Source organism: Globicephala melas, chromosome 18, assembly GCF_963455315.2.
Source record: "Globicephala melas chromosome 18, mGloMel1.2, whole genome shotgun sequence".
Taxonomy (NCBI): Eukaryota; Metazoa; Chordata; class Mammalia; order Artiodactyla; family Delphinidae; genus Globicephala; species Globicephala melas.
The window spans coordinates 41,147,070-41,165,803 of record NC_083331.1 but is presented as its reverse complement, the minus strand read 5'-3'; the positions used below and the strand labels follow the sequence as shown (position 1 = coordinate 41,165,803).

Below are 18,734 nucleotides of genomic sequence, written 5' to 3'. Positions count from 1 at the left end.
CTTTCACTCTTTGCTGTGATGTTAACTGTGGGCTTGTCACATATGGCCTTTTTATGTTGAGGTACATTCCATCTATACATACTTTGTTGAGAGGTTTTTTTCCTTATCGTGAATGGATGTTGAATTTTGTCAAAAGCTTTTCTTCATCTACTGAAATGATCATATGATATTTACCCTTTAATTTAGTTTAACACTTTGATTGACTTGTGGATATTAAACCATCTTTGCATCACTGGGATAAAGCCCACATGATCATTTTGTTTTATCCTTTTAGTGTATTGTTGAATTTGGTTTGATAATTTTTTGTCAAGGATTTTTGAATCTACATTCATCAATGGTATTGACCAGTAATTTTCTTTTTTTGTGGTGTCTTTATCTGGTTGTAGTAACACAGTGATGCTGGCCTCATACAATGAGGAAGCATCCCTTCCTCTGAAATATTTTAGAATAGATTGGTAAGGATATATGTTAACTCTTTTAAATGTTTGGTAGAAATCACAAGTGAAGCATTCTACTTCTAAATTTTTATTTTGGGGGAGTTTTAAAAAATTATTATTACAGATTCAATTTCATTCCTGCTAATTACTCTGTTCATATTTTCTATTTCTTCCTGATTCAGACTTAGGGGATTGTGCCTTTCTAAGAACTTATCTATTTTTTCTAGGTTGTCCATTTTATTGGCTTATAATTGTTCATAGTATTCTCCTGTGATCCTTTGTATTTCTGTGGTGTCATTTTTAACTTCTCTTCATTTATTTTTGAATTTACTTACTTGGTTGTTCTTTCATTTTTTCATGATAGTCTGGCTAAAGGCTTATCAATTTTGTTTATCTTTTCAAAGAAACATGTCTTAGCTTCACTGATCTTTTCAATTGTTTCTTTGCCTCTGTTTAATTTATTTCTGCTCCAATCTGTATTATTTCTCTCCTTCCACTAACTTTGTTGTTCTTTTGGTTGTTCTTTTTCTAGTTCCTTTGGTTCTAACATTATATTGTTTATTTGAGCTTTACTTTGTTTCTTGGGGTAGGCTTCTACTGCTATAAACTCCCTCTAAAACTACTTCTGATGCATCCCATATTTTGGATCATAGTGTTTTAATATCATTTGTCTCCAATTTTTTTTTTTAATTTCCTCTTATTTTCTTCACTGACTCATTGATTGTTTGGTAGTATATTGTTTAGCCTCCACGTGTTTGTGTGTTTTTACAGTACTTTTTTTTCTTGTGGTTGATTTCTAGTCTCATAGCATTGTGGTTGGAAAAAATGTTTGACATTATTTTAATCTTCTTAAATTTATTGAGACTTCTTTTGTGTCCTAGCATGTGATATATACTGAGAAAGTGCCATGTGATTTGAAAAGAATGTGTATTCTGCTTTTGGATGGAACATTCTGTATCTATTATGTCCATCAATCTGTCATTTAAAATTAATGGTTTCTTATTGATTTTTTGTCCTGATAATCTGTCCCTTGATTTAATTGGGTTTTAAAGTCCCCTACTATTATTGTGTTACCGTCAATTTCTTTCTTTATGTTTGTTAATATTTGCTTCATGTATTTAGGTGCTCCTATGTTGGTTCTATATATATTTATAATTATTATATCTTCTTCTTGGATTTATTCCTTATGTCATGTCCTTCAGTGTTTCCTCTTACAGCCTTTTCTTTAAAGTCTATTTTATCTGATATAAGTATTATTATTACAGCTTTCTTTTACTTTCCATTTTCATGGAATACATATTTCCATCTCCTCACTTACAATTACTGTGTGTCTTTAGATCTGATGTGAGTCTCTGTGAGGTAGCATATATTTGGATTTGGTGTTTGTATCTATTCAGGCACTCTATGTCTTTTTATTGGAGCATTTAGTCTATTTACATTTAAAACAATTGTAATAGATATATACTTATTTCCATTTTGTTAATTATTTTCTTCTTGTTTTTGTTATTATTTTTGTTCCTTTCTTTTTCTTTTACTCTCTCCCTTGTGATTTAATGACTATCTTTAGAGTTATATTTGTATTCCTTTCTCTTTTGTGTGTGTGCATCTATTATAGAGTTTTGGTTCGTGGTTACCATGAGGTTTACATATAGCAACCTGTGTTTAAACATGATTATTTTAAGTTTATGTTCTCTTATATTTGAAAACATTTTTAAAACTCTGATTTTTTACTTCTCCCCACAATGCTTAATTTTTTTACATCATATTTTACATTTTTTTGTGTGTATGTCTACCTTAACTACTTATTGTGATGATTTTACTACTTTTGTCTTTTAATCTTCCTTCTGGTTTTATAAAGTGATTTATTTATATCTTTACTGTATATTTGCCTTTACCAATGAGATTTTTTCCTTGTGTATTTTTAATATTTCTAGATGTGGTCTTTTATTTTCCACTTAGGTAGGTCCATTTAATACTATGTACAACTGGTTTAGTGGTGCTGAACTCTTTTAGCTTTTACTTGTCTGTGAAACTCTTTATTTCTTCTTCAAATCTGATTCATAGCCTTCCTGGATAGGTTACTCTTGTTTGTAGTTTTTTTTTTTTTCCTTTTATCATTTAAAATACATTGTGCTACTCCTTTCTTGCCTACAGAATTTCTGCCGAAGAGTCCACTGATACACTTATGTGAATTCCTGTTTATGTAACTAGTTGCTTTTCTTTAAAATTATTTCTTTATCTTTAATTTTTGCCATTTGAATTACAATATTTCCTGTTATGGACCTCTTTGGGCTGATCTTATTTGGGACTCTGTGCTTCCTGGATGTGGATGTCTGTTTCCTTTCCCAGGTTAAGGAAGTTTATAGTTATCATGTCTTCAAATATGTTCTCTGCCACTTTCTCTCTCTATTCCCCATCAGGCCCCCATTATGTGAATGCTAGTATGCTTGATGTTGTCACAAAGATTTTTTTTTTTAACTTCTGGAGAACTATCACATGAATTCCAATTGATTAAAGGTTCTTGATACTTCCTCCTACAGGTAATTAAAGATTGGAACTAAGAGAGTATAATTTGTATGTGATAGGAAACTGGGGCGAGCTAATAATTATTCCACCTTTCTCTACTTCCAAACTCCACAGTTACCTTTTTTAAGGACTCTTGCCTTTATTAACAAAGATTATACCATATTCACAAAACTTTTTTTGCCTGACATAGTATTCTTGGATTGTTATATTACTCAACCTTGCTTCCTGACACTCTCACATCACATATGCGAGGTTCTTTGTTGCTCAAATTCTTCTTTGCTTATTTTTACTCTAAATATTTATATATTGTATTTGGATCATATTCTGTTCCTCTTGAATATAGTCCAATTCCTGTTTCAGGATATCACTCTCCACTTAGCACCCACTTTAAAATCTTCTATTCCAATTTTTACAATGATATAGACATATTTAATGCCTAGATTTTCTCAGTGTTTTAGTTTGCATTCCTAATGTCTCCATATACCTTTAAAATAAATTATTATTTATGCAGGAAATTTAAGGGGATGAAGGATTAAAACATGTGATCATATGAAACATTAACATTCTCCAACTTCAAATTTACAGATGTATTAAATTTTAATTCCTGTAGGCATTTAATATGGGGGCAACAGAAAAACAGGGCATGAGATGAAATCTACATGATGCATCTAAATAAAGTTGCTATCAGTTTACATATGTAATGTTTTATACATCTTTTTTCTTCAATTTCATATTTTCAAACTTTATACCATTCAGTGGTCACTAATTATATTCTTTGATTATGTAAATATGTCAATCAATGATACTCAAAATATTGAAGAATCATCCAATGAGTATTAAATCCAGTAATCCATAATGAATAAGTAAAAGATAATCTCAAAGCTACAATATAAATGCAAATATTAAATTAAGCAAAGAGGGTTTAGTACTAAAGAGGGTAAATACTATTATTTTTTTAATAAATCCAGGATTTTATTTCATCAATTCTCTTAACAATCAAAGTAGTAATTTATAAGAAGTTTCTTATAATGTTCTTTAGATAATGGTGCATAAAATTCTACCATTTATTAGTTCAGTATGTATACTCCAGAGTTTTCACAGTGTAAAAATTTTGTTTTGAATTTTGAATTAGTATTTTCCCTTTAACTTGAGGTAAATGAGTGGGACTTGTGTCTTTGAAATTTGGACCTCAAAGTGGACAACAGTAAAACCCCAACCTTTGAAACACAAAAGCCTTTTAGCAGAAGGATGTCATCAGTGTCCTAAGGACCTTTGAAAATTATTCATCAATGTTAATATGAATAAATGACATTTGATTCTAGAGTTTCTGATTTTGTATGTTATTTACAAGAACAGTAAAATAAAAAAATACCCCTGCAATCTCACAACTATCCAATCATAAAGAAAATAATGGCCTTGTTCAAAGCTTAGAGAATTTAGGAGGTTGTAGACGAGGGAACAAGAACAGGACCAAAAAATCCAGGTGGGGTCGACTTTGATCTACACATTTTCTCTTAAATAACTTCAGATACACTAGGTTTTAAAAGTATTCTAGGATTCCTTTGCAGAATGAGTTGCGAATGAAGGAACACATTGTGAAATGTCTAAGCTTTTTGTCTTTCCTGTTCCATTTTATCATCCTTACTCAGGACACTGGTGCTATAGTCCTCAGATCTACTCTTTCATCACTACAATGAATGCTTTTTATGCGTGAACTAGAGAAATAGAGTTAGACTGAATGTGCAAAATGTGCAGACAGATCACTCTGTTTCAAGAATGCAGGATTATTTCATAAAAGATTCTTCCATTATTTATAATATTTACTTGCAAAAAAACTCACAGACAAAAATAAAATGTTTAGCAAACCATGTAATTTATTCAAAATATATCATATTTTGATAATATATTTCACCATCTATAAACTGACTTTTTTTAAGAAAAAATATATATGATCTAATATTTGTCACATTCCTTTATCCTTACTAATTTAAAAAATTATTATGTATAATTCTTAGCATGGATAATTGGCTCACCATATCCAATTTTATTGATGAGATAGATATTTGGGGGAAGAACATTGAAAGTTCTTTTTTTCCCTTTCTTAAAAAATGTGTTTATTTGATAACTAATTTTAGTATCTAATTGGTGGTGCTAGCATTTCTGACTCAAATTGAAAGTCAAATAAATGAAAATAGAAGTATTTTGATATTAATTATCATGTTAAACTAAAATATTATTATAACTATTGACAATATCCTATTAGTAATAGTATTCAACATCATAATAAAAATGATAACATAAAAGGACAATGTGATCAATATTTTTTAAAAGTTGAAATTCAGGTGCTATAAGAGAGTTAACAAAGGAGATATTATTTCTAGCTAAGACACACCAAGTGTGCCTTGCAGGAGTTGGAATCTGAGCTGCCTCATAAATATATGGTTTATCAGTTTGTATTTCATGGCATATAATAGCAATTGATAATTTCAGTAGACAGGGATTTGTGTAAGTATTAGGTGACTTACAAATTGAAATAAGATTGGAATAGCTGGAAGTTCCTAGGCTTAACTTATAGGAGCATTTCTGAATTACCAGAAATCACCACCTGACTGAAAGAAAATATCTATGTTCTAAGATGATATTGCTTTGCTCCGAAACTATCAGGGTCTACTTCATGTTTCTCCTGTAGTGTCATCCACAGGATACATAGAGCATAATTACCTGCAATATGCACTTCAGGCACAGTTGAGTCTAAGCCAAATGAAAAATCCATTTGCACTGCATTCTAGAACAGTGGAAAATCTTTTCTTGGTTAGAATACCTCTTTATGCTGAGAGTATTACTGGTAATTATATAAATGGAGAAGAGCAACACACTTAAATGTGATGCATCTCATCTCCAAAGTCCAAAGAAACTCATCTTCTATCACTTTCTTATTAGTTCAGGTCACAAGGCAAAGCAATTTGTCATTAATTTTAAGGGGTTATCCTAAAATGTCCCTAACAGTGTAACAAAGACATTTCAGGTAGCATGATGATCTGTCAAATTTTCATTAGTGATGTGGGTCAATGTAATAAAGAACTTTGCATATTAATTATGAGGTAGAGCTGGAGTGTTATTATACCCCTAAACAAAGTTTCTAGAACTTTAAATTAAGGCACTCTGTTGTCCTTGTCACAGGAATGCAAACAGCTTCTACTTTTCTTGGGTTATATTCATAGAGATAAATTATGTACAAAATTATCGGTTATTCAATGTATACCAGGGTTGTGTTGATTTGTCCCATTAAAGAGTCTATATTTGAAACATAAATTGCAATTTGAATTGTCTAATTTAGTTTACAATAATCCACCATAAACCTTCAAGATACATTTGTTATCAACAATATCAAATGAGAATAATTGAGACAGTAAAGAAAAAAATTACCTTATTTTCTTTCAAATATGTAAGGTGTTAATAAACACTGCTATTCCTACAGGTCTTTGGTTTATTGATTATATAGTGAAGTGTAATTCCACAAATGTCTACTTGGTCTTTCTAATTATAATCAACTTTCCCGGCTAAAATTACTTAGTGATTTAGCATTGGAGGTTTAGGAAATGTTTTATAATGTAGAGCACAATGTACAAAAAAAAAAAAATGTCAGCGAAAAGAACCATAGAAAATCTGTTCACTTTTTCCAAATTTTCATAATAAAATGTGTAGAGTTATAGAACAGAAAAAGAAGAAAATACATTATTAAATATGATAGGAGTAACTGTTCCTAATCAGATGATAGTTATCAGTCTTCTGCTTGAAAGGGCTATTAAACTGCCAAGTTAGCCTTAAAGTTAGCCAAGCAAAGTACCTTAAATATCAGACTTCTAAATGTAAAAGAAGGCTGTAAAATCATCAGAGAGAAAAAGTGGTTTGGTTGTAAAATAACAAAAATTAGATGTCTATTAGAAAATATTTGTATGATTTTAAAATAGAATATAACTAAGCCTCTTAAATTTCCAAAAGAAAATCATTTTGGACCCCAAATTTTATATTTAATTCAAATATAAATCTGATGTGAGAATTTTGCAAACACTCAATGATTCACATATTACTCTGATTGAGAAAACAAAATTGGAACTTTCTGTAATCACTAAAGTTAAGGGCATTGCATATTTTGACAGAAAAAAAAATGCTTTACCTTCAGATATAATCTTTTTTTTTTTTTTCATGGGACCAGCCGCTCTGTGGCATGTGGGATCTTCCCAGACCAGGGCATGAACCCGTGTCCCCTGCATCGGCAGGCAGACTCTCAACCACTGCACCACCAGGGAAGTCCCAGATATAATCTTTAAAAATATTTCTTTACCATGTTGCCATTCATTTTCTGTTTTTCTCTTATTTTACTTTTTGAGGGAGATCTTTGTTTCCTATTTACCTTAGGATTAATTTAAATATCTCTATAAAAAGGACACTACAGTAAAGATTCTTAACTTCTCAAGGATATCCTTCATATAACAGAGTATCAGTTCACATATTAAGTAAGAATTTTACCACAGTATAACTCCTTTTACACTTACCCATTCTTTGTGTAATATATTTTACCTATAAATTTATAAATTCTACATTTCATTATTTTTCATGTATCAAATATCCTTTAAATAGTTATTAATACTGAAAGAATATGTACAACATGTTTACTCATTCCATTGCTTTTTATTCCTTCATAGAACTAAGTTTCTTCAGAAGATTAAACTCCCCTGTAAAACTTGCAAATTAAAATACTTTTCCCTTCTGAGTTTTCCCTTAATTCTCTTTTTTTGGATTTAATAATAAATCTAACTGGACAGGGAAGATCATTTATTCTTCTTGACTATTTCTGACTTTGTTTTCTTCCTCAGCCAAGTCTGATTTCATTTTCTAAATGAGTATTATTTTGTTTTCTTCTTCACAGCAACATTTGGAAGCTAGTTTTGATTATATTATCTGAGCATATGGTCTTCTCCAAATGACAGACAACACTGGTCATATCTTTCTTTTTAGTCCTTTTGTTTATGTGTGTTTAGGATTCTGCTATCTCTTCATTTTTAGAAGCCATTCTCTCTGCCAATGGACATAATAATATAATTTTAAAAGGTAGGTGATTTCTATCTAATGAAAGAATAACAGAGTGCTCATACTACATGTTAAATCATTAATTATATTTAATCTGATTATTGGATAAAATCCTTAAAGTTTGTTGTTTGCACACTGTGTGTATGTGAATAACAAAAAGAGCTTAGATTAAAAAGATCAATAAGATGAAAATCAATTTTTGCTTCAAGGAACATCTCAAAGAGATTATTCAGGTCTACCTAAACATCCCAACCTGAAAGTGATGCAGCTGATTACTGAATTTTCTGTGAAATACAGCAAATTGTCCTTTGTATTTACATGTGATCAGTGGCCAAAGTTGAAAAACTAAGGCTACTTCTTATCTATATTTCTTTGTGGTGAGTGTATGTGCAATTTTTCCTAATAAAAAAGAAGATAACGGAGTTTTACAGAATTTTGCTTCTAACTGTAACCCTTTTGTGTCTATGATTGGCTCCATTTCAAAACTTCTGGAGATGAATCTTTCAACTGTGTGGACTATAGATTTATCTAACTGGAACATATCTACCATAACATGGTGAAATGTATGCAATTTAAAAGATTGAAGCAGTTTTCTATGGTTTAGAGATCAGAGGACTCTGATTAAATAAAACTGGCTTTTCTTGATTTGGATAAAATTTATATGAAAGACTCTGACTTAGTGTTAGAATTAAATGCTCATGAAATTAAAAAGTATACTTCTTGCTTATGAAGTGCTCTTTGCCTACCTTAGATAATAGAAGGATTCTAATTTCATGTCATGTCCTCATTTATCTTGGCAAAAACAAGACAGCCCCACAGAAATGCATGATGTCTAAGCAAGATGTTGGCAATAACTCTCTATGTCTGCAAAAAAATGTTGAATTTTATTTAATATCTCTAGATTAGTACTTTATTAAACAACACAAAGAAAATAGGGAGATATATCCTCTGATCCTATACCTCTAATCCTGTATTTCTCTGGCTTTAAATTCTGTGCATGGAGTGAAATTCTTACTCAGACCTCAGTCTTAGATAAAATGGACCACAAACTGTAGAGAGTAGGCATCCCCAAACTTCTTATAGCTTTTCTGAGTAGTTCATAAGATTTGTTTGGTGTGTGTGTGAAATATTTTGGGGAGATTCAACTTTATTCTAATTGTTATTGTTACTAAAATTTTTAATAGTAGTAGAACTTCTTAAGACATACTATGACTAAAAACAGTCAACTCAAAAATAATGGAACAGGTTTAGATTTTTTGAAGATAGTGGAGTAGGAAGACCCTGAGCTCACCTCTGCCATGGGCACACCAAAATAAAACTATTTACAGAGCAACTGTCAGTACAAGCAACCTGAAAACTAGTGAAAAAGTGCTCCACAACTAAAGATATAAATAAGGAACCAGAGTGGGATAGGTAGAAGAGATGGAGACACAGTATAGTCAAGACCGACACCCTTGGGTAGATGACCCATATAACGGAGAATAATCACAATTGCAGAGGTTCTTCCTAAGGCCTAAGGGATCTGAGCCCCACATCAGACTTCACAGTATAGGGAAGGAAGAGGAGCACCCAGAATATCTAGTTTTGAAGGCCAGCAGGACTTGCATACAAAGAGCCAGATTGTGATAGAAAAAGGAGTGTCCCTTTTGTGTGTGTGTGTGTGTGCCTCTTAAAGGGCACACAAAAAATCTTACATTCAACAAGACCCAACGCAAGGCAGTAATTTGAGGTTGGGTCAGATTCATTTGTCGATGCCTCCTGGAAAAGAGGCAGCTAGGATTACCTTAGAGAGAGGGATGCTGGTGGCAGCCATTTTTGAAAGTTGTTATACCACGAGGTCTCTGGTGCTGAAAAAGGCCATTTTGAGTCCTACGTTTACCCTATTAGCACTGCAGGCTTATTGAACCATCAACAAATTGGCACCAGTCCCAAGACCCCAAAGACAAGCCAGCCAGCCACATGGAGAGACAGTCCCATCCACCAGTGGTGAAGCACCAAATGTGGGTCTCCCAGAGTCCCACAGTCACCTGCCCAGTAATCTGACTGCACCCACTAGTGGGCCCGGGACACAGCCCTGCATACCATCAGGGCAAATAAGCCCCCAGAAACCCTGGGCTACTTGGCTATCAATGCCAGGGCCCACACCAGATCACAAGCTGCCTGATAGGCTTCACATGAGCAGGACAAGTCAGCCAACTGGGTCAATGTCCAGCCCCAACTACCAAAATTCTGATGGTAGTCAGTTCCACCACATTAGAAGGGTCCATGCAGTCCCTATAGGGGGCAATCCTAGAGAATATAGTTGAGATAACCAGAGGGGATTTTGCTGCTGGCCTCCTTATAACTTCTCCCATATGAGGTCTCTTCTTGATAATTGGGAAATGTAACCTACTGACATAATACATAGAGATAAAAACAAGGAATTAGGCAAAATGAAGCAATAGAGGAATATGTTCCAAACAAATGGACAAGATAAAATCCCAGCAGAAGAGATAAGCAAAATGTAGGTAAACAATCTACATGATAAAGAGTTCAAGATAATGATCATAAAAATGCTGAACAAGCTTGAGAAAATGGATGAACACAATGAGGTTAACAAAGATTTAAAATATAAAAAAGAACCAGAGTTAAGAATACAATAACTGAATTGAAAAATACCCTAAAAAGGGCTTCCCTGGTGGTGCAGTGGTTGAGAGTCTGCCTGCCAATTCAAGGGACACGGGTTCATGCCCCGGTCTGGGAAGATACCACATGCCGCAGAGCAGATGGGTCTGTGAGCCATGGCTGCTGAGTCTGTGCAGCTGGAGCCTGTGCTCCACAATGGGAGAGGTCACAATGGTGAGAGGCCCGTGTACCACACACACACAAAAAAAAAACACTAGAAGGAATTAATAGTACATTAATTAATACAGAAGAATGGATCAACGAACTTAAAGACAGAGTAGTGAAAATCTTCCAAACTAATAAATAAATAGATAGATAAATAAATAAATAGATAAATAAAAATTTAAAAATGAGAGCAGATTAAGAGACCTCAGAGACAATATTAAGCATACTAACATTCACTTTAAAGGGGAACCAGAAGGAAAAGAGAGAGAGAAAGGGGCAGAGAACATATTGGAAGATATAATACAGTAAGTCCCCTACATATGAACCTTCAAGTTGTGAACTTTCAAAGATGCAAAAGAATGTTCTCATGTCCAGTCATGTAAGTTAGTTCACATGTCTGGTGTACGTTTTCATGTGTGTGCATCCTCTACAAGTGGTTGTGCTTTTGTGTACTTTATTGTAGAGTACTATATAGAGTACAGTACTACAGTATCTTTACTTCAAGCCCAGGATGTCAAGAAGCAAGTGTAAAAGCAGTGGTGATGTAGCTGGTACTGCTAAGAAGTGCCAGCTATTGTACTGTACTACTGTAGTTTTCAAGGTATTGTACTGTAAAATTTAAAAATGTTTACTTCTTGTGTTTGTTTTATATGTATCAATTTGTGTGAAAAGTATTATAAACCTATTACAGTTCAGTAGTATAATAGCCAGTTGTGTTAGTTGGGTACCTATGCTAACTTTGTTGGACTTAAAGAAAAAATTGGACCCATGAACATGCTCTCAGAATAGAACTCATTCGTATGTAGGGGGCTTACTGTATCTAAAAACTTGCTTAACTAGGAAAAATATCAGACATCCAGGTTCAGGAAGCACAGAGAGTTCCAAACAAGATTAAACCAAAGAGGAACACACCAAAATGCTCTAATTAAAATAGCAAAAAAATAAAGATGAAGAATTAAAATATACTATTTATATACAAGGAAACTCCCATAAGTCTTTCAGCTGACTTTGTAGCAAAACATTTGCAGGCCAGAATGGAAAGGCACAATATATTCAAAGTGAGAGAGGGGGAAGATGGTGGAAGAGTAGGACGCGGAGATCACCTTCCTCCCCTCAGATACATCACAAATACATCTACATGTGGAACAACTCCTACAGAACACCTACTGAACACAGGCAGAAGACCTCAGACCTCCCAAAAGGCAAGAAACTCCCCACGTACCTGGGTAGGGAAAAAGAAAAAAGAATAAACAGAGACAAAAGAATAGGGACGAGACCTGCACTAGTGGGAAGGAGCCATGAAGGAGGAAAGGTTTCCACACACTAGAAACCCCTTCATGGGCAGAGACTGTGGGTGGCAGAAGGGGAGAGCTTCTGAGCCCCGGAGGACAGTGCAGCCACAGGGATGTGGAGGGCAAAGTGGAGAGATTCCTGCACAGAGGATCGGTGATGACCAGCACTCACCAGCCCGAAAGGCTTGTCAGCTTACCTGCTGACGGGGTGGGCGGGGCTGGGAGCTGAGGTTCGGGCTTTGGTCGGAGCGCAGGGAGAGGACTGGCAGTGAGAACACAGCCTGAAGGGGTTAGTGCACCACGGCTAACCAGGAGGGAGTACAGGAAAAAGTCTGGAGCTGCCGAAGATGCAAGAGACTTTTTCTTCCCTCTTGTTTCCTGGTGTGTGAGGAGAGGGGATAAAGAGCGCTTCTTAAAGGAGCTCTAGAGAAGGGTGCAAACCATGGCTAACAGCATGGATCACAGAGATGGGCATGAGACGCTAAGGCTGCTGCCGCCGCACCAATAAGCCTGTGGGCGAGCACAGGTCACTATCCACACACCCCTTCCAGGGAGCCTGTGCAGCTCGCCACTGCCAGGGTTCCAGGATCCAGGGACAACTTCCCTGGGAGAATGCACGGCATGCCTCAGTCTGGTGCAATGTCATGCCGGCCTCTGCCGCCGCAGTATCGCCCTGCAATCCATAACCTTCCCGCCTCCCGCATTGAGTGAGCCAGAGCCCCCAAATCAGCGGCTTCTTTAACCCCATCATGTCTGAGAGAAGAACAGACACCCTCGGGCGACCTACATGCAAAGGCAGGGCCAAATCCAAAGCTGAACGCTGGGAGCTGTGGGAACAAAGAAGAGAAAGGGAAATCTCTCCCAGCAACCTCAAGATCAGTGGATTAAATCCTCACAGTCAACTTGATGAACCCTGCAACTGTGGAATATCTGAATACACAATGAATCATCCCAAATTGAGGAGGTGGACATTGAGAGGAAGATTTATGATTTTTTCCCCTTTTCCTCTTTTTGTGAGTGTGTATGTGTATGCTTCTGTGTGAAATTCTTTTGGTATAGCTTTGCTTTCACCATTTGTCCTAGGGTTATATTTGTCTATTTTTGTTTTAACTTTTCAAAAAAATTTTTTCTTAATAATTATTTTTTTAATTTAATAACATTATTTTAATTTACCTTATTTTATTTTATCCTCCTTCTTTCTTTCTTTCTTTTTCTACTTTTTCTCCTTTTAATCTAAGACGTGTGGATGAAAGGCTCTTGTTGCTTCAGCCAGGATTCAGTGCTGTGCCTCGGAGGTGAGAGAGCCAACTTCAGGACACTGGTCCACAAGAGACCTCCCTGCTCCACATAATATAAAACGGTGAAAATCTCCCAGATATCTCGATCTCAACACCAACACCCAACTTCACTCAATGACCAGCAAGCTACAGTGCTGGACAACCTATGCCAAACAACTAACAAGACAGGAACACAACCCCACCCATTAGCAGAGAGGCTGCCTAAAATCATAATAAGTCCACAGACACCCCAAGGCACACAACCAGACGTGGACCTGCCCCCCAGAAAGACAAGATCAAGCTTGATCCACCAGAATACAGGCACTAGTCCCCTCCACAAGGAAGCCTACACAACCCACTGAACCAACCTTAACAACCGGGGACAGACACAAAAAACAATGGGAAAAATGAACCTGAAGCCTGCAAAAAGGAGACCCCAAACACAGTAAGATAACCAAAATGAGAAGACAGACAAAAACACACAGCAGATGAAGGAGCAAGATAAAAACCCACCAGACCTAGCAAATGAAGAGGGATTAGGCAGTCTACCTAAAAAGCAATTCAGAATAATGATAGTAAAGATGATCCAAAACCTTGGAAATAGAATAGAGAAAAGGCAAGAAACATTTAACAAGGAACTAGAAGAACTAAAGATGAAACAAGCAATGATGAACAACACAATAAATAAATTAAAAATACTCTAGAAAAGTTCAATGGCAGAATAACTAAGACAGAAAAACGGATAAGTGACCTGGAAGATAAAATAGTGGAAATAACTACTGCAAAGCAGAATAAAGAAAAAAGAATGAAAAGAACTGAGGACAGTCTCAGAGACCTCTGGGACAACACTAAATGCACCGACATTCGAATTATAGGTGTTCCAGAAGAAGAAGAGAGAAAGAAAATAACTGAGAAAATATTTGAAAAGATTATATTTGAAAACTTCCCTAATATGATAAAGGAAAGAGTAATCAAGTCCAGGAAGAAAAGAGAGTCCCATACAGGATAAATCCAAGGAGAAACACACCAAGACACATATTAATCAAACTTTCAAAAATTAAATAAAAAGAAAACATATTAAAAGCAGCAAGGGATAAACAACAAATAACACACAAGGGAATCCCCATAAGTTTAATGGCTGATCTTACAGCAGAAACCCTACAAGCCAGAAGGGACTGGCAGGACATATTTAAAGTGATGAAGGAGAAAAACCTGCAACCAAGATTACTCTACCCAGCAAGGATCTCATTCAGATTTGATGGAGAAATTAAAAGCTTTACAGACAAGCAAAACATGAGGGAAGTTTACAGCAATACAATCCTACTTTAAGAAACAAGAAACATCTTGAAAAAACAAACTCACCTTGCCCTAAAGCAATTAGAGAAAGAAGAACAAAAAAACACCAAAGGTAGCAGAGGGAAAGAAATCATAAAGATCAGATCAGAAATAAATGAGAAAGATATGAAGGAAATGATAGTAAAAATCAATAAAACTAAAATCTGGTTCTTTGAGAAGGTAAACAAAATTGATAAACCATTAGCCAGACTCCTCAAGAAAAAAAGAGATAAGACTCAAATCAATAGAATTAGAAATGAAAAAGGAGGAGTAATAACTGACACTGCAGAAATACAAAAGATCATGAGAGATTACTACAAGCAACTCAATGCCAATAAAATGGACAACCTGTAAGAAATGGACAAACTCTTAGAAATGCACAACCTGCCATGACTGAATCAGGAAGAAATAGAAATATGAACAAACCAATCACAAGCACTGAAATTGAAACTGTGATTAAAAATCTTCCAACAGGGCTTCCCTGGTGGCGCAGTGGTTGAGAGTCCACCTGCAGATGCAGGGGACGCGAGTTCGTGCCCCGGTCCAGGAAGATCCCATGTGCCGCAGAGCGGCTGGGCCCGTGAGCCATGGCCGCTGAGCCTGCGCATCCAGAGCCTGTGCTCCGCAACAGGAGAAGCCACAGCAGTGAGAGGCCCACGTACTGCCAAAAAAAAAAAAAAATCTTCCAACAAACAAAAGCCCAGGACCAGATGGCTTCACAGGCGAATTCTATCAAACATTCTATCAAACTCTTCCAAAATATAGCAGAGGGAGAAACACTCCCAAACTCATTCTACGAGGCCACCATCACCCTGATACCAAAACCACACAAGGATGTCACAAAGAAAGAAAACTACAGGCCAATATCACTGATGAACATAGATGCACAAATCCTCAACAATATACTAGCAAACAGAATCGAACAGCACATTAAAAGTATCATGCACCATGATCAAGTGGTGTTTATTCCAGGAATGCAAGGATTCTTTAATATATGCAAATCAAACAATGTGATACACCATATTAACAAAATGAAGGAGAAAATCCATATGGTCTTCTCAATAGATGCAGAGAAAGCTTTCAACAAAATTCAACACCCATTTATGATAAAAACCCTGCAGAAAGTAGGCATAGAGGGAACTTTCCTCAACTTAATAAAGGCCATACATTACAAACCCAGAGCCAACAACGTCCTCAATGGTGAAAAACTGAAAGCATTTCCACTAAGATCACGAACAAAACAAGGTTGCCCACTTTCACCACTCTTATTCAACATAGTTTTGGAAGTTTTTGCCACAGCAATCAGAGAAGAAAAGGAAATAAAAGGAATCCAAATTGGAAAAGGTGAAGTAAAGCTGTCACTGTTTGCAGATGACATGATACTATACATAGAGAATCCTAAAGATGCTACCAGAAAACTTCTAGAGCTAATCAATGGATTTGTAAAGTAGCAGGATATAAAATCAATGCACAGAAATCTCTGGCATTCGTATGATAAATGATAAAAAATCTGAAAGTGAAATCAAGAAAACACTCCCATTTACCATTGCAACAAAAATAATAAAATATCTAGGAATAAACCTAACTAAGGAGACAAAAGACCTGTATGCAGAAAATTATAAGACACTGATGAAAGAAATTAAGGATGATACAAATAGATGGAGAGATACACCATGTTCTTGGATTGGAAGAATCAACATTGTGAAAATGACTGTACTACCCAAAGCAATCTACAGATTCAATGCAATCCCCATCAAACTACCTCTGGCATTTTTCACAGAAATAGAACAAAAAATTTCACAATTTGTATAGAAACACAAAAGATCCCAAATATCCAAAGCAATCTTGAGAACAAAAAACGGAGCTGGAGGAATCAGGCTCCCTGACTTTACACTGTATTACAAAGCTACAGTAATCAAGACAGTATGGTACTGGCACAAAAATAGAAAGATAGATCAATGGAACAGGATAAAAAGCCTAGAGATAAACCCATGCACATATTGTCACCGTATCTTTGATAAAGCAGGCAGGAATGTACAGTGGAGAAAGGACAGCCTCTTCAATAAGTGGTGCTGGGAAAACTGGACAGGTACATGTAAAAGTATGAGATTAGATCACTCCCTGACACCATACACAAAAATAAGCTAAAATGGATTAAAGACCTAAATGTAAGGCCAGAAACTATCAAACTCTTGGAGGAAATCATAGGCAGCACACTCTATGACATAAATCACAGCAAGATCCTTTATGACCCACCTCCTATAGAAATGGAAGTAAAAACAAAAGTAAACAAATGGGACCTAATGAAACTTCAAAGCGTTTGTACAGCAAAGGAAACCATAAACAAGACCAAAAGGAAACCCTCAAAATGGGAGAAAATATTTGCAAATGAAACAATTGATAAAGGATTAGTCTTCAAAATTTACAAGCAGCCCATGCAGCTCAATAACAAAAAAACAAACAATCCAATCCAAAAATGGTCAGAACACCTAAATAGACATTTCTCCAAAGAAGATATACAGACTGCCAACAAACACATCAAAGAATGCTCAACACCATTAATCATTAGAGAAATGCAAATCAAAACTACAATGAGATATCATGTCACACCAGTCAGAATGGCCATTATCAAAAAATTTATAAACAACAAATGCTGGAGAGGGTGTGGAGAAAAGGGAACACTCTTGTACTGCTGGTGGGAATGTGAATTGGTACAGCCACTATGGAGAACAGTATGGAGGTTCCTTACAAAACTACAAATAGAACTGCCATATGACCCATAAATCCCACTAATGCGCATATACCCTGAGAAAACCATGATTCAAAAAGAGTCATGTACCAAATTGTTCATTGTAGCTCTATTTTAATAGCAAGGAGATGGAAACAACCTAAATGTCCATCATCAGATGAATGGATAAAGAAGATGTGGCACATATATACAATGGAATATTACTCAGCCATAAAAAGAAACGAAATTGAGCTATTTGTTATGAGGTAGATGGGCCTAGAGTCTGTCATACAGAGTGAAGTAAGTCAGAAAGAGAAAGACCAATACCTTATGATAACGCATATATATGAAATTTAAGAAAAAAAAAATGTCATTAAGAACCTAGGTATAAGACAGGAATAAAGACCCAGACCTACTAGAGAGTGGACTTGAGGATATGTGGAGGGGGAAGGGTAAGCTGTGACAAAGTGAGAGAGTTGCACGGACATGTATACATTACCAAACTTAAAATAGATAGTTAGTGGGAAGAAGCCTCATAGCACAGGGAGATCAGGTTGGTGATTTGTGACCACCTAGAGGGCTTGGATAGGGAGGGTGGGAGGGAGAGAGATGCAAGAGGGAAGAGATATGGGAACATATGTATAAGTGATTCACTTTGTTATAAAGCAGAAACTAACACACCATTGTAAAGCAATTATACTCCAATAAAGTTGTAATATATATATATATATATATATTCAAAGTACTGAAAGTACAAGAAATGTACAAAAAAAGAAAAAAAAATGAATACACTGTGTGTCAAAACTACTATTCAGATATGAAGTAGAGATAAATAGTTTTATAGACAATCAAAATCTAAATATTTCACTGTTCCTAAGTTGGCTTTACAAGCAATATTAAAGGGACTTCTTTAAATGGAAAAGACAACAACTAGAAATATCAAAATTATGAAAGGAACACTCTTACTGGTATAGGAAAAAATAAAGTAAATATAGTAAATCAACTACTTAGAAAGCTAGTAGGAAGATTAAAAACAAAAGATGTAAATTCACATATATCTGCAATAAGTAGTTAAGGGACACACAAAATAAAAAATGTAATATATGATGTCAAAAACATTAAATGTTGTGGGGGGGATTAAAAATGCAGGGTTGTTAAAATGTGTTTGAACATAAGAGGCACAAATTAATCACATGTATATAAGTTTTGCTATATATAA

General features: G+C 35.3%; 1 pseudogene; it reads left to right on the top strand.

Annotated features, from left to right (window-relative positions):
* Nucleotides 1-12,796: 12,796 nt before the first annotated feature.
* Nucleotides 12,797-18,734, top strand: part of LOC115845001 (nuclear transcription factor Y subunit alpha-like) — a 62,097-nt pseudogene continuing 56,159 nt past the window's right edge.